Source organism: Anguilla anguilla, chromosome 5 (genome assembly GCF_013347855.1).
Source record: "Anguilla anguilla isolate fAngAng1 chromosome 5, fAngAng1.pri, whole genome shotgun sequence".
Lineage (NCBI taxonomy): Eukaryota > Metazoa > Chordata > Actinopteri > Anguilliformes > Anguillidae > Anguilla > Anguilla anguilla.
Genome location: NC_049205.1, coordinates 22,518,956 through 22,537,379, shown reverse-complemented (window position 1 = coordinate 22,537,379; position 18,424 = coordinate 22,518,956). Strand labels below are relative to the sequence as shown.

General features: G+C 41.2%; 1 protein-coding gene across 1 annotated transcript in view; it reads right to left on the bottom strand.

The window, feature by feature from the left end:
• Positions 1–18,424, bottom strand: part of LOC118226735 (repulsive guidance molecule A-like) — a 64,961-nt gene that overhangs the window by 32,619 nt on the left and 13,918 nt on the right. The window lies entirely within an intron of this gene.

The window sequence follows — 18,424 nt, the reverse complement described above, 5'->3', positions numbered from 1 at the left end:
TGCAATCAAAGAATTCACATGGTTGAAAGTGCATTCTCAGCTTTTATTAAATGGTTTCAACATTTTGAAATTACAGCACTTTTTACACACAGTCCTTACATTTCAGGGCACCATAATGTTTAGGAAATATTAATGTTATTTAAATGAAAGTAGTCATTTTTAGTACTGTTGCATATCCTTTGCATGCAATGACTGCTTGAAGTCTGTGACCCAGAGATGGCACCAGGTGCTGAGTATCATCTCTGGTGATGCTGTGCCAGGCCTGTACTGTAGCCACTCAGATCCTGCTTGTTTCGGAGGCTAGTTGCCTCTGTAGTTCTGTTGGTGAACGTTTCTGTGGACAGAAGTCACTGTCACATTCACACCTGTTTCCTGAAGAGTGTTTCTGATCTGCCGGACAGATCAGGGTTTTTTTTCTTCATTATGGCGAGAATTATTCAATCCTCAGCTGTAGAGGTCTTTCTTGACCTACCAAGCCCTTTGTGATGACTGAACTCACCAGTGCTTTCTTTCTTCTTAATGATGTTTCAAACAGTTGATTTTAGCAAGCCTTGACTTTTAGCTTCCTTGACTTTCATTGGCACATCTATGGTCCTTATGTTGAAAACGCCAATAATGGACTCCAAAGGCAATAAATAGCCTTGAATCAAGACTAGACGCTGAAAGCTCTCTTATACCTGCACTAAGGAAGCAATTGAACACACCTGACTAATCAGAAATCTCTGCGAAGCCATTTGTCCCAAACATTATGGTGCCTTGAAATGGAGGGACCATTTACAAAAAGTACTGTCATTTCTAAATTTTATTAAAATACCAATTAATAAAAGCTGAGAATCTGCACTTTAACCACATGCAACTTGTTTTATTGCAAATCTAAAATTGTGGAGAACAGAGCCAAATCAAGAAAAAAATGTTTTTGTCCAAAACATTATGAAGCTCACTTTATTTGTCTTCCCTAATCCTTAATGCTCTTTGTTTCCACTCTACTGAAGTTAATTGCATCGGAAGCTGGCTTACAGATTCAAGATATATTCAGTCAGGTTATTTTGAATTCCCTTGATTACGACATCTGGGCATTGTGCGAGACACCATCCTAAGAAGAATTTAAGCACAAAACAGAACCTTGCGTTCAAGAGGCTGAAATGAGTTCCTGTAAGCTCCTATAATTTTTCATTGACTGTAGACAAATTGAGCAATTATTTCAGTTAAATAATTACACAGCTATTGTCAGTGGAATTTAGACCACAATTCCTTGTGGCCTGTGAGGATGAAAGTTAATCAGTATAAAAGCATAATTCACTGAAACCCACTGTTTCGGGACATTTTGTGTCAGGAGAGGGCTGTTTCAGTCCGGCACAGAACACACATCATTTATCATTTATTCAAGGGATTTAAACACACACACAAAGACAATTCACCAAAAAGCAAACATACATATTACCAAAAATACACTTACTATAAGTAGCCACACAGACCTCAGCAAGAATGTTACATTTCAGAATCTTCCAGATACAATCTCCAAATTCTTATTTTTTAAATCCACCACACTTAGGACCTTTAACCCTTGTGCAATAATGGTAAGTATTACCACCATCCTTATGGAATCATTACCTCCTGACTGGGGAAAAAGAACCTAGTGGAAGAAATACAACATTGAATTGGATATTTGGATGAGTCATCTTCAAACCAATTTAAAATACACAGAATGCCTTCTCACCCACATGTACAAGTATGTTCATATGCACACATGCATAAATGCATGCATGTGCATATCCATGTCCACACACACACACACACACACACACACGAATGCATGCATGCACAGACACACAAGAGGAAAGAAATACCATTAGACCATGGAAGTCTTACACAAATGATTATTCATTATAATATAAATTATCACACATAAGGGCAAGAAAACGCTTAGTAAATATCTCAGTAAATAAACACTTAGTAAATAACAGCCATGCAATAATATCATTTTCTCCTTTGCAAAAGAAAGGACCGATCTGAACAACTTTATATGGTTGCTAAGTGGTGTGAAAGAACTCTCCTCAAAAGGGTAGAAAAAACTCATTTAAGGAAAAGAAAAGGGGTGGAGGAGAGAGAAACAGAGTATGTCCATGAAAGTGTAAGCAGGTGTGCATTTGTACGCATGCTTGTGTGTGTGTGTGTATAAACGACTGACTGAATGAGTCAGAGAGAGAAGGCTTATGAAAGCAGGAGTTTGTATATGCAAGAGTGAATGCTTAAAGGCTGCTTCATACTTTCCGCGTTCCGCCTTCCGCGTCCGCGGACAGCTGCGGACTTGTACCGGTCGTGCGGACGCGCATACGGGTCCATTCATACTACAATTGAGGGTCCGTATCGGTCTGGCGTTCCACGCATGCGCACTTCCCGATCTACACTCCATTCCAGTTCCATTACCTCAGAGTGAATGCGGAAGTGAATGCAATGATAAGAAAATTTTTGGTTACGCAAACGTATAAAACGCTATTCCAAAACCAAAATTAGACATGCTATACATCGTTAGAAAGCTTATACTCTCACCTAGACTGAACCAAAAAGGATGACAACGCTGTAAACCACAGGTGTGGTATTACGCACAGCTATTTTGGAAGGTACCCAGGCATCACAAATGCACGTTTATTTCACAAACGGATTGTCCAAGACAATATATGACCACTCAGTCTCAAAAGGGACATCTCTATGTGTAAAACAAATGGGAAGGTTGTATATTTATTCAATATTTAGTCCCAGATTTTGACTGTAGAATGACATGGTATCATTTTTTAAAACTTTGTCTTGTTTATTTCGTCATTCATTTCACTGCTGTATTAGCATATCTTAGGGCTATTGTCGGGTTTATCTTGTTGCTATGACGGAGTACGATTTTTGAGTGGTGAAAGAATATTTTTATGAATGCCCATATAGACAATATAAATGTGGGTAATGGCGGATCTCCTTGCAGAACTCTCTTCAAAACAAGCATCCATTAAATTTTGTTATCTGGAGCATGCGCAGTTGGCGCGCTTGCTATGCGTACAGTCCGCGCGGTCACAAATTTTGCGACCCTCCGGACATGGGCGGATGATGACATTTACGTCATGCGGACCAAAGCGGACCCTCGCGGACACGCGGACGCGGAAAGTATGAAGCAGCCTTAAGTGAGCTTGAAGCTTTGTGTGCCTGCAAGTGTGTAAGAGTACAATCAAGAATGAGGTTTACGTGTGCATGTGTTGTCTATTATGTTGTTACTGTTTGTAATTTTACTAAAGTTATTTACATTCTTAATTGTGGTTTTCAGTTTTCTGTTAGCTAACATTTATTTTTCTAGTGGGAGGTCTTTGTGCAAGACCTTTTTTGCCTCTCCTGCCCATTTCTCTTTCCTTCTATATATTTTTGTAACTTGTTTTGATTGTGCAAATAAATAAAGTATCCGAATCCGAATAGTGTATTCGGGAAAGCATGAATAATGCGATGGAAACAGATATTTCTTCTACCCGAAGTTGCTCGTTCGGATTCGAAAAAAAAAAAAAGTTCTCATAGCCTCTATCTAACGTTACACGGGCAGAGAGAGAGAGATGGGGGGGGGAGGGGGGGGGCACCAGTTACACACACCAACAAACTTTGAGCCACTGCGCTGCAAAACGTTTAATAAATAGCCTAAGTTCTATGCGTCAGCCATTATGTTTCTTCAAATCGATTCATATCATTGTGGATGGCCACTAGATAAAAATACTGCGGTCAAGCCAGCCGCCACTTCGGAAATCACAGTAAAGCCAGCCGCCACGCTATTTCCTCCTGCGCGTACACTTGCGTTATTACGGTAATGAACTAAATAATCCGTCGACAAAACACGGTTTGCCGTCGCTTGCATTTAATTGATAATACTAATAAAGTCTAATAATACTAGGGTTTCATTCAGAAAGTGAAATGAAAAAACACACTATTTATCGTTCTAAAGCCAAATAAATTTCACTGGCTCACCAAGGAGGTTATGACTCGGGAGAATTAACTGTGGAATTTGAATAAGATGTATTTCAAAGCAATGCTACCCAATATTTCCTCAATTCTTTCAAATCACTTGGCCCTGTGTTTTGTAATCTTACCATTTTACAATGTCATGCAAACTTTGTGTCAGATCAAAGTGTCAAATATTTCGAATTGCCTCATGGAACACATCGAAATTCATGTAGAAAACTGCTGGTGAGTAACTACAGGAAGCATATTTCTCCAGAAAACATATGTTTATACTTGCTTCTGTACTGAATTTGAGTAAATGTACAAGTGATTGTATATTTGCTATGTACAATAAATACTGCATGTAAAATACATATTGTACATACATACAGAGAACTTCTATATCCCCATGGGGACATTTCCCTCGCAGCATGTTACATTCACATTTACGAACAGACATTTATACCAAGAAACGTACAATCATTCACGCAACAGAAAGGCTGGGCAGCGAAATACATACATACCAATACAAATTGGACATATAGACGCCTATTCAATCAATCTTGACTGTGAGAAAGCCATCCACACATATGTCTGGCCTGTCCATGTACTGCATGCTTATACACACAGGGCCAAGTGACTTGAAAGAATTGAGGAAATATTGGGTAGCATTGCTTTGGAATATATCTTATTTAATTTCAGTGAGGCAAGATAGCCTATATTGTTTGTAGTACCGTAACATGGCGTCATTTTGATATCAATACTTTTAATGGCAGGCCTGGATTTTGGAAGTCTGAATGAATGAGTTATAGATGGTGTATGTCTTGTATGTGTGAGTAACTTGGCATTTGTACATTGAAAACGTGTTTTTTATGAGATATACATACACAGGAGGAGAGGGGGAAAGTCTCCAAATGATGCTCAATAGTTAACTCTTGGTCATTTAGGTCTCTAATCTCAAACTTAGTTACAATGGAGCATAATTGTTTTTATAATTCTGTTTTTAATAATTGTCCTGAACATTTATTATTTACAGCATTTATTTTATATGTAGTATTACTGTTACTACTGTTACGTTATTATTTTTTATTATTATTTTATGATTATTTTTATTTCTTTATTTTTGTTGTTTTAATTGTATTTTGTATTCTCCACAACATTGTAAATGAGGGCTTGTTTTCTCAATGTGTCTTCCAAGAATTCAATAAAATGTTGATTTGATTTGAAAATGAAGTATAATTTCCCTTTGAGACCAACAACGCAGTAGATGACCCCAGCATAAAGGGATTAGGCTGAGTTTCAGCTGCCATACATTGAGGGAGAGGAGAAGGCTGCAGGCTCTTTTACTGCCCCTCAAGGTACCGCACTGAGAGGAGGGTTTCACAATTCCACCCACTTGGATTACAACCAGATGATATTTCCCTGATATCTGCCACAGTTGCTGCTGAAACAAAGTGCAACTTTCAGATGTTCCTTGAAACTCATGTTACCTGAACAGACAATAAAAATCCCCAAAGTCCCAAAAGTAAATCCCTTTTTCCCACTCACTCACTCACTCATGGACGACCTGTAGGACGCATGCGCAGGTGGTGCTTCATTTAATAGAATTCATGCGTAGGTGCATCTCCCAAAATCACCACTTCGAACGGCATGACATATTTAAGCACAGCTTTATCGCCTAACATTACTTTAGCTAACCCTAACATGTTAGCGTTTCACCTACTTTAGTTAACATACTTAGCATGTACCACCGATACAGATGTATGGACACACAGAGGACAACAAATAATGTTACAGAGGTAAGGACATGCCATAGCTAGCTAGCTATATTGTTAGCCAAGTTTTACTCATGACACTTTGTACAGGTGCGCTGTGGGTCTGCATGGTTTCGTGCTTGTTAGTAAACTTTCTGCTCATTGGTCCTCACTTTCTCTTTATTTCACCACAAACTTTGGTAGCCACATGGGAGCCACAGTTTACCCCCCCCCCCCCCGAGGTGTCTCACCTTGTAGTGGGCCAGTTGCAGATTACATTGCTTGCCTACCACCTAATCCAATTAAATTCACTCCCTTTGTTATGTAGTACCTTTAGCCGCGTTTCCACCAAAATTACCCGGAACTTTCAGTCCCAGGAACTACTTTACCAGGAACTAAAAGGTTCCTTCAGCCAATGGTTGTCTGCGTTTCCACCGGGGTCTAAAGTCCCGCGAAGATTAGGCAAATTAGCCCACTGACGTATGAAAAAGCGGCGTTGTCGTCGGTCCATCTGTCATGATTTCTTCTGTAACCCCATACTACCACCGAAGTAGCCTACATTATTTTCTAATAACCGGGACAGCCCGGAGGGGTTTATTCCACTTATATACAACGGGTTACCAACAATGACTATATATGGTTACTTTTGTATTTATTGATTTTTATCGATTTAATCACATGGAATTGAAATATTCTTCTGCAGCCGTTTGGGCATATTTTACCGCTGTCAAGCAAAACTGTCGTGGTAGTTGAACTTGGACCGTTATGCAACAAATAGGATATAACAGGCCAATAGTCAGATTGTAACTGTTTTATATATCCTCTCAAACACATTCATTATGTTTTTATGCGAACATTCGCTTTCATGTCTTGACATCCGAAGCGACAGAATGCATTCACATTTCCAATATAGGCTAACTGGCAACAACAGCAGAAAACATGCACACGTTGTAAACAATTTGCTGTTTGATTACTTTCTCATCGTCAATTCCATATAGGCTAATCGCAAAATGACAAGAATAGAACGAAAACTCGGACTTGCATGAAAATTTAAATTAGTAGTGGTACAGCCACCGTTTGTTTTCCTTCGAAGTTACTGCTAGCCGAGCAGCGAAGTGTGCCCTCCAGATGCGAACCATGCACCATAAATTAGTCCATAGTCTTCCTGGTCTTTTTGTGGAATTGAAGAATGGCAGAGTAAAATTACGGCAGTCTGAAAAGCTAAAGGTACGATTACTAGAATTAACCTGTTATTTTACCCTGACAAAAAGTGCGGAAGGTGATTTCCAGTTTGCTTTTACTGTATCACCAATGTGAATTACGCAGAACTACCGCATACCTCACATAACTGTATCAAACGTTTTGAGTCAATTACAACGGGCTAAGAAAATCCGGAAAAAAATATTCAGCAACCGAATTAATCCGTTTGAATGTTTTAGTACGTAATATGCTGTCCCAGCACGAATGCTTAGCATTTTATAAAACGAATACTAAAGCAAGAAAAGAACAGAAGAGCACACGTTATAATTCCAAGACGTTGGCAGGCTATAACCAAAAGTAGGCTACTGCGCCGCATAACATACAAGTTTGATTTGAAGTTATTATGAAAATAAATTGGTTTGCGCCTGCATATTTTCAAACATGGCGCCTGAAAATAGACACACAAAAAATCCCGTGAGTACTCGACCAATCAGAAATGTTCAGCGCTGCAAGCTCCACCCAAAAGGTTCCTGTACTTTCGGAAAGTACTACCCCCCGAGCAGGAACCTTTTGGGGGGTAAAACAAAGCCCCCAGAACTAAATTTAGAACCTAGTTCCTGCGGTGGAAACGCACTGAGTTCCTCAAAAGGTTCCTAGTTCCGGGGTATAGTTCCTGCGGTGGAAACGCGGCTTTTGTTTGATATCCCCTACCCCCTACTTCAGTCCGATTCCCCCACACCTTGTTTCTTCCCCCCAAAAGTCTGATTACCCCCCCTTTTCCTGTGATGCATATTTATTTAAGGCAATGACCCTTTGTTTCCTTGAAGGAACAGGGTATTATAAGTATTCACTGTGTTACGTCCCCGTTGTGGTCTAGGGGTACAGGGGAGTAACAAAATGACTGATTATTAAAGATTAAAGTTTATTTACACAATTATCTACACAGTGAACAAACGGGAGGGGAAACACTGGGCGGTACCAAACAAAAGAAGATAACAAACAGAAATATAAGCTATTAACAATTCTAGAAATAAAAGAAACTAACTAACTGAAACCCGAAAATCTTCCGAACCTAACTAACTACTCTATTCTAAACTGAACAAAAACATACAAGGGTGGTACACGCCCGTATCTATGTATATACACAAGTGAAACGAACAGTGACAGTGAAGAAAACAAACACCTACTTAAATCCCACTCCCAATATATATATACAAAACCAGCAACCAAACCAAAGACGCAAATCCAAACTCAAAGTCTTTTCAGAAATTCGATCGTTTACACAAGTCAAAATAATAGCACTAAGTCACGAGTATACAGAAGTGAACGAACATTCAAATCCAAGACGCACCGAGGTGTAACTGACAAGGTTAGGTTTTTATAGGTGTGGGTCTGTTCCTCATTGGCCGCCAGGCAGGTCCGCAGAAGAGGATTGGGGGGGAAACGGCGCACTCTTCCTTCTTCTTCACCAATGACGGAGTGACCCGTAGCAGACCTCACGGAATAATGAGACCGACAGAAACAAAAAACAAACCTGGCACGTAACACTCCCACCCATAAAATCAAAACACCTAGTAAGGCTAGTTACAATATATACAATTTAAAATTAAGTGCGTGACAGGGCGTCCGCCAATACGTTCTCTGACCCCTTTTTGTGCTTTATATTCAGATGGTAGTTTTGAACCAACAAGGACCACCTCATCAATCGTTGGTTATTGTTGCGCATGCGGGCCAAAAATACCAACGGATTATGGTCGGTAAACACAGTAACAGGTAGAGAGCTAGACCCGACGTATACTTCAAAATATTGAAGCGCCAGTAGCAATGCTAGTGTCTCCTGTTCAATTGTGGAATAATTTACCTGATGCCTGTTAAACTTTCGGGACAAGTAGCATATGGGATGGTCGATGCCATTGATATCCTCCTGCAGAAGCACTGCTCCAGCACCGGAGGCACTCGCATCCACCTCCAGCTTAAATGGTAACGAGAAGTCTGGGGCAGCAAGCACAGGAGCGCTACACAAGAGCGCCTTTACGCTCTCGAAAGCTAGTTGACACGCGGGGGACCAGACAAAGGCACAAGAAGGACTGAGCAAGCTTGTAAGGGGGGAAACCACAGTTGAAAAATTCTTACAAAAACTGCGGTAATAACCCGCCATGCCCAGAAAACGACGAAGTTCACGCTTAGTGGTGGGCACTGGGAACGCATTGATGGCAGTGACCTTCGCATCCACGGGACGCACCTCTCCTTGACCCACTTGTTTCCCTAGATATGTGACCGTAGCCTTTCCGAATTCACATTTTGCCAAATTAAGGGTTAAAGAAGCTGTACTCAGACGATCAAACACAGTTCGGAGGGTTGCTACGTGTTCCGTCCAATCAGACGAATAGACAACTAGATCGTCTAAATAAGCTTCGCAGTGTGAAACCCCCTCCAAAACAAAATTCATCAACCTTTGAAAGGTCGCGGGGGCGTTTCGCATTCCGAAAGCCATGACAGTATACTGCATGAAATTGTCAGGTGTAACGAAGGCAGATATGTCAGATGCACGAGGGGTTAGCGGTACCTGCCAGTAACCCTTTAACAAATCTAACTTGGTGACATATTTAGCAGAGCCGACATTATCTATACAGTCCTCCATACGAGGCAACGGGAAAGAATCTGGCACAGTCAAAGAATTAACTTTACGGTAGTCCGTGCAAAAACGAGACGTCCCATCAGGCTTGGGAACCAGCAAACACGGAGAACTCCACGGACTGGAGCTGGGTTTGGCTAAACCGTTCTCCAACAAATAGGCTACTTCCTCCCGCATAATGGATCGTTTGGTGGGATTCACACGATATGCATGTTGCTTTATTGGTCTGGCGTTATCTACATTGATGTCATGCTGTAGCACTGAGGTTTGGGACGGGACATCACAAAATAAAACAAGATACGCTTTTATTAATTGCACAATGTCTGTTCGTTGTTTTTCATCTAAATGAGTTAAAACAGATGATAGATTCTGCAACATCTCAGAATTCCTTAACCGAGCACACTGATCAAGGGTGTTCCGTAAAACAAGACCATCTACGTCATCACCAGAATGCAGCGCAGAGGCAGTGGCTACAGAGGAGACAGTGGGCCCTACCGTCACTCTCTTGGATTCTTCCTGAGAGTTTCCTCGGTCGTGATAAGCCTTTAGCATATTAAGGTGGCAGACGCGTGATTGGCGTTTGCGATCGGGAGTTCGGACAACGTAATCCGTCTCGCTCAGTTTACGGTCAATGATGTAAGGACCAGAAAATCGTGCATGCAGAACAGAACCAGGATTGGGCAACAATACAAGAACCTTGTCCCCTGGCTGGAAAGAACGAGGCACGGCTTTCCTGTCATAGCGAACCTTCATTTTCGCTTGAGAGGAAGACAAAGCCTTGTTAGCAACAGCGCACGCAGTGTGTAATCGCTCACGAAACTCACTAACATAATCCAGAATATTTGTATTAGAGCAGGAATCATCACACAACAACTTCTCTTTCAGTAACTTCAATGGTCCTCTAACAGTATGCCCGAAAACAAGTTCAGCAGGGCTAAACCTCAGTGATTCCTGCACAGTTTCACGGACAGCAAATAACACCAATGGGATACCTACGTCCCAGTCATTCCCAGTATCTAGGCAATACGCGCGTAACATAGATTTCAGGGTCTGGTGAAATCGCGCACTTTGCGATTCAGGGTGATAAGCGCTGGAAATTTTGTGGGTAACAGACAGAGTCTTCATTACTTGGGCAAACAGCTTCGACATGAAGTTTGAACCTTGGTCCGTCTGGATAATCTTAGGCAACCCAAAGGTAGAAAAGAACTGAACCAATGCCTTCACTATAACCGGAGCCGTAATTTTACGAAGAGGTATCGCCTCAGGATACCTAGTAGCTGTGCACATTACGGTTAGCAAATACTGATGTCCAGACTTGGTTTTGGGTAATGGGCCAACACAATCAACCAACACTCGCTCAAAAGGTACACCCATAGTTGGTATTGGATGAAGAGGTGCGGGCGGAATAACCTGACTCGGTTTTCCCGTATACTGACAAGTGGAGCAAGTACGGCAATATCGGACCACAGAAGATTTTAGACCAGGCCAGAAGAAACGTCTCAATATCCGATTGTACGTTTTCGTAACGCCTAGATGTCCTGACAACACGTGATCATGAGCCAAATATAACACGTGCTTCCGAAATTCAGAAGGCACAACAATTTGATATATAGCACTCCACTCTAATCTTGTAGAGACAGCGGGAAACCACTTGCGCATTAACAACCCATTCTCCATGAAATAAGCAGATTGTTTTTCTTTGTTTTCCGAGGACAAATACTTTGCTAGAGAAGAATCAGCCTGCTGGGCAGCTATAATGTGCTCTCGAGTAAAAGGCAAATGCAATGCATCAGTCTCTGCGTCACTCATACTCACAGGGACCTCCGTTTTCAGCGAGAGTGAGGAGGACTGTTCCCCCAAATCTGGAGAGGCTAGGAAGGAATCAGACAAGTCAACATCTCCAGCTTTACGAGACTGGGCACGGGTGACAGCACATGCAGGAAACACAGTTGGGAATGTACGAGTTAACTCGTCAGGGTGAGTCTTAGCGTCTGGTGTGTCCAACACTTCCAATACCGGCAGTACCTTCCCACCAGCAAGATCGTTACCCAATATAAAAGTAACACCTTTTACGGGTAGAGAGGCTCTTACTCCAACTTTCACAATGCCATTTACTAGCTCTGACTGCAAATGAATAGTATGCAACGGCACCGTCATAAAGCCCATGTTAATGCCTTGCACTAAAACATGAGAACCATTAAAAGTCTCGCTGGACAAAGGCAGTACTTCAGAGAGAATGAAGGACTGAGCCGCTCCAGTATCCCTTAGAATAGTTATTGGTACCGGATCTTTCTGATCTCCGGACAACGAAACAAACCCCTTAAGAATGAAAGGTTCATAACCAGAGTCAGGAACATTCTCAGCGCTAAGTACAGGTTCAGAAATACTAGGGACTGTTTTAATTAAACCAACACTCTTGGGCTGTTCAGAACTCTGCCGCTGCTGCTTTCGCTTTAAAACCAAGCAATCAGCAATTATGTGACCAGGCTTATGGCAGTAAAAACATTTCCACTCCGTTGCCCATGGGGAAACTGGTCGAGGACGATTGTCAGGTCTTACAGAAGACAAAATACTACAGCTTTTCTCGGCTCCTTGAGACGCAGCACGAGGAGAAGACATGAACACAGTTTTGTGAGTTAACACAAACTCGTCCGCTTGGACAGCTGCTTGTGACAGCGAAGTAACCTTTTGCTCATTCAAATACACAACAACACGCTCCGGCAAGGAGTTCTTAAAGTCCTCGATGAGAACCAACTCACGAAGAGAGTTAAGGTCAGTGACTTTGGTAGCTGAGCACCATTTATCAAAGAGAACCCCCTTCTCTCTAGCGAACTCAACGAATATCTGATTTAGGGATTTCTTGTGATTCCTAAACTTCTGTCTATAAGCCTCGGGGACAAGCTCATAGGCGCGCAAAACAGCAGTTTTAATCGTGTCATAATGTAAACTGTCTTCCAGCGACAGTGCAGAGCATACCTCCTGGGCCTTGCCAATAAATTTGCATTGCAATAAGAGAGGCCAGATATCCTTCGGCCATTTTAGCGAAGCTGCAATACGTTCAAACGCTCTGAAGTAGGAATCTACTTCAGTCTCTCGGAATTGCGGTACTAATCTAATGTGCTTACTGACATCTAATGTCGTTTGCAGGGGATCGGACAAAGGAGAAACATTTGAGAAAACTGAGGGGGTAGACTGTGCGACAGGACCTGGCGCAACTTGCTTGGTCGCCAGTTCAAGCTGCCGCAACTTAACCGCCGTCTCAGCCTCAATCTCCAATCTGCGGATCTCCAATTTAAAATTGAGTTCTGCCTGCCTTGCCGCCGCCTTTTCCTGAGCCTCTAGTTGGAGACGAACGAGGCGCACTTTCAAACGGGGATCAGCACCACTGAACTGCCCACTCCCAGCTGACACGGGAGAAAATGCAGGCAGTGTAGGTTTGCCCTCAGCCTCCGCTTCAGGTTCAGCCTCCACCTCGCATTTAGCTGGCGGAGCTACAGATGCATCTGGATCCTCCTCAAACGCAGCAGCATCGGGCAGACCAGGTAACACAAAGACCCGCAGCTCAACCAACCCCTCTAATACGACGGCCTTAATGTGTTTTTTAAGCGCCTGTCGAGAAACCGCAATACCAATGGTCGTCTTTGCGACACTTATCAAACTGTTCTAACGTAGGATTCTGGAGAAACCCAACCAAATCAAAGAGAGCCATTTCCAACGGTCCCTATCGCCACAAGAGGGCGACAAGACAACACACCCCGCAACTGCGGACCTCAAAGCAACGTCCAAAACTAAGACACAAATAAATATTAACCTACAATAATCAGACAATTTATCGGGAAATAATTAATAGTGTAATTAATTATCCCGGACGAGCCCCCAATTTTGTTACGTCCCCGTTGTGGTCTAGGGGTACAGGGGAGTAACAAAATGACTGATTATTAAAGATTAAAGTTTATTTACACAATTATCTACACAGTGAACAAACGGGAGGGGAAACACTGGGCGGTACCAAACAAAAGAAGATAACAAACAGAAATATAAGCTATTAACAATTCTAGAAATAAAAGAAACTAACTAACTGAAACCCGAAAATCTTCCGAACCTAACTAACTACTCTATTCTAAACTGAACAAAAACATACAAGGGTGGTACACGCCCGTATCTATGTATATACACAAGTGAAACGAACAGTGACAGTGAAGAAAACAAACACCTACTTAAATCCCACTCCCAATATATATATACAAAACCAGCAACCAAACCAAAGACGCAAATCCAAACTCAAAGTCTTTTCAGAAATTCGATCGTTTACACAAGTCAAAATAATAGCACTAAGTCACGAGTATACAGAAGTGAACGAACATTCAAATCCAAGACGCACCGAGGTGTAACTGACAAGGTTAGGTTTTTATAGGTGTGGGTCTGTTCCTCATTGGCCGCCAGGCAGGTCCGCAGAAGAGGATTGGGGGGGAAACGGCGCACTCTTCCTTCTTCTTCACCAATGACGAAGTGACCCGTAGCAGACCTCACGGAATAATGAGACCGACAGAAACAAAAAAACAAACCTGGCACGTAACAACTGTCTCCGTCATTTGTTGGTTCTTTGTTTATCTGTACTTGGGTAACAGACCAACTAGTTCCTTTGCTACATTAAACTACCTGTTTTGAATCGTGCCTGCATTTATTTTTCTACTTACAAAAGTACGGTGGAATAAATTGAACTCTTTTTTTTTAAACAGCAGAAAGGCAAACAATTTATGTTTGAGAAATCTTAAACAAAGCAAAGAAAAAAAGCAGAAAAATATGAAGAAAAAGTCTATACGAAGCTCTGAGAGTCAAATGTGTAACAGTAATATCATGCAAAAGCAACATCTCTCTATATTGAAATATATGCATGTGTACTAGCAAGCAGTGTCCAATGGCTTTGCTCATAAATACAGACAGGAATTTTTCTTGGGCGCATGAACCAAAATGATTTCAACGTGCATTACCATCTATATCCATCGACATGGGGCATCTACATCCCTGCAGGCATTGGATTGTTACAATCACCTGATTAATGATTACATGTGAGAGGAAGAAATGTGACAATGTTAAACAAAGAAGTCAACAGTAACAGTAACCTCCTGGTATGCTAAGTTCATTTTGCAGTTTACAACAAATCCACACAGGCTCCAAAAACAACAGACCAGCATTTATAGACAAAAACATCGATAGTAGTCTGAAATCAACAACAGGGTTGGGAAAACCTGACAATTCTAAATTATGCACATTTTTAAATAGGCATGTAAGACACAGTGGATATATTTCTTGAAAGCAGATTTGGCCAAAGTATGGGCCGCAAACTGCTGACTCAAAGAAAAGATGGCCATAGATGAGTCAGATGGCACAGACAATAGCCCCTTTTCCACTGCAGGGCCGAACGGTTCTGAGCACGGAGAGGAACGGTTCCAATGGTGTTTCCACCTGGAAACAGTTTGGCGCGGAACGATTACAAACCGTGCCCAGCACAATATTTTCGGCATGGTTAGACAACCGTGCTCAGTGCAGCAGAACTGTTCGGGTGGGCAGGCTTAATGACGATTGGTTTCACATTACGTCAGTTTTGTGACTCCGCATACGGTCTCTTCACATCATCTTCCATAAGCTAGGTCGGTGTAGAAGCTAATATAAATAAAAATACCAATCAAAAATCGTATTCCGTCATAGCAACAAGATAAACCCGACAATAGCCATAAGATATACAGCAGTGAAAACGCTGCTCACTGAATAACAAAATAAACGGGACAAAGTTTTAAAAAAATGTTACCATGTCATTCTACAGTCAATGTCTGGGACTAAATATTGAATAAATACATAATCTTATCATTGGTTTTACGCGTAGAGATGTCCCTTTTGAGAGCGAGTGGTCATATATTGTCTTGGACAATCCGTTTATGAAATATATTTCGCGGATTTGTGATGCCTGGGTACATTCAAAATAGCTGTGCATAATACCAAACGTATTGTTTACGGCATTGTCGCCGTTTTTAGTACAGTCTGGCTTGATTGACAATTCATTTATTCAGTAGGTGAGAGTATAAGCTTTCTAACGATGTATAACATGTCTAATTTTGCTTTTGGAATAGCGTTTTATAGGTCAGCGTAACCGAACATTTTCTAATCATCGCATTCACTTATGCATTAAGACGCTGCACCTAATGAAACGTTAACGATTTTTCGCAATTTCTTGGAAAATACTATTATTATTGAGGACTTCTGGACATAGCCAAGCCATATATTTGCAGATAAAATAAAATTTCAGATAAAATTTCATCATTGCTATGTAAGTATTACTGCTCAAAATATTTCGGTTATACACGTTAATTTTGGATTGAGTGTCTTTAAATAGGTTAGTGGTATTATATAATGTGGATATTTCACACTGTAATGTAAGCGTTAGATAGTAGTTTTTTGAATGCATGCAACAGTGATGGTCAGTGGAGGATACGCTAAAAACCAAAAACAGACCAAAATACACAGAATGCTCGTCCGTTTCGTGAGCCAACGAAACATAACATAACAAAAACAAAACAGTTATGGGGAGCGACGACAACAACTGGCGCATATTACATCCACAACGGGATGCTGTCACTGGCCCACTTGCTGTCCTCACTAGATACCTCCTAGTCCTGGTTTTAGTAGCCCGACGGTGGAAACAGAAACGGTAACTGTTCCCACGAGTACAGAGCAGCACGGAACGGCACGGAGTGGCCCTGGTAACGGTTCGGCCCTACAGTGGAAAATCGGCTAATTATGTTTTGCATCAAACAATACTTACAGAACATTGATTTCAAAAATGTAACTGCATTTGTCTCAGATACAAATTATATGTTGAATTAATACAATGAAACCCTCAAATGCTTGATGCCAAATGCAGCTCATTTTACATATAATGCTCACATTGTGACACTCACTCAAAAAGCATTTGAGCCAGCAATTTCACACAAGTTTACAAATTTGTTAGAGTCAAAATTATTTTCAAGCATTCTTCAAGCTCACTGCACAGCACCAAGGTTTAAACTTGACCATAAAATGAGATGGCCCATTGGTATTCTGCTTTACTGTATAATTCCCTGTTCAATTTCTACTCCAGATTTCTGGACCTGGAAATGGACATCACCAAAAATAACCCTATGCTGACCACATATACAACCCTGATGCACTCCAAAGGAAACAGTGTTACTTTCAACTCGTGGAAAAACTAGGCTTTCAGGATTACTGACCCCTACTGAATCCTGAAGTCCATTACAAGTCTTCTGGACTCTTCACTTACAAATTATTTGCACACAAAAAACTGCACTGCATGGCACTGTTGGTGTTCAGGAACAGAGAATAAAAAATCATTCCAAATATTGCACTAAAGGCAAAATGATATTTATCTCTCCAAAATAACTGCTGATGTGTCCCTTCCTTTGGACAAGTTTACGCTAAGTACCACCAAATAATGACATTGGACTGTTAAACAACAGATGGCAAAGGGTCCAACAAGAATCACTCGAATGAGTAAAACCATGATTGATCTGATAGTCAAAAACAGACCCGAATGATTCACAAGGACGTATAACGTATTAATGGGCCTCTCTGACCATAACATGACCCTGATTGACAGAAAACTAACAAAACAGCATCTACCAATGTTTACGAAGGAACATCAATCAGGGAATGCAGTCATTCCCAAAAATAAAATGGCACAATTTGAAAATGAACTAAATAATATTGACTGGAATGACGTTTTACAAGCCAATGATTTAGACAACTGTTGTAACACTTTAGCCGCGTTTCCACCAAAATTACCCGGAACTTTTAGTCCCAGGAACTACTTTTCAAGGAACTAAAAGGTTCCTTCAGCCCATGGTTGTCTGCGTTTCCACCGCGGTCTAAAGTCCCGCGAAGATTAGGCAAATTAGCCCACTGACGTATGAAAAAACGACGTTGTCGTCGGTCCATCTGTCCTATGATTTCTTCTGTAACCCCATACTACCACCGAAGTAGCCTACATTATTTTCTAATAACCGGGACAGCCCAGAGGGGTTTATTCCACTTATATACAACGGGTTACCAACAATGATTATATATGGTTACTTTTGTATTTTTTTTTTTTTATCGATTTAATCACCTGGAATCATGGCAGAGTAAAATTACGGTAGTCTGAAAAAGCTAACGGGACAATTACTATTATTCACCTGTTATTTTACCCTGACAAAAAGTGCGGAAGGTGATTTCCAGTTTGCTTTTACTGTATCACCAATGTGAATTACGCAGAACTACGGCATACCTCACATAATTGTATCAAACGTTTTGAGTCAATTACAACGGGCTAACAAAGAAAATCCGGAAGAAAATATTCAGCAACCAAATTAATCCATTTGAATGTTTTGGTACGTAATATGCTGTCCCAGCACGAATGCTTTTTATAAAAAAAATTTATAAAACGAATACTAAAGCAAGAAAAGAACAGAAGAGCACACGTTATAATTCCAAGACGTTGGCAGGCTATAACCAAAACTAGGCTACTGCGCCGCATAACATACAAGTTTGATTTGAAGTTTTTATGAAAATAAATTGGTTTGCGGCTGCATATTTTTAAACATGGCGGCTGAAAACAAACACAAAAAAATCAGAAATGTTCAGCGCTGCAAGCGCCACCCAAAAGGTTCCTGTACTTTCGGAAAGTACTACCCCCCGAGCAGGAACTTTTTGGGGGGTAAAATAAAGCCCCCGGAACTAAGACCCTATTTAGACCCTAGTTCCTGCGGTGGAAAAGGTTCCTCAAAAGGATCCTAGTTCCGGGGTAAAGTTCATGCGGTGGCTTTTGATGAAAACACTCTCA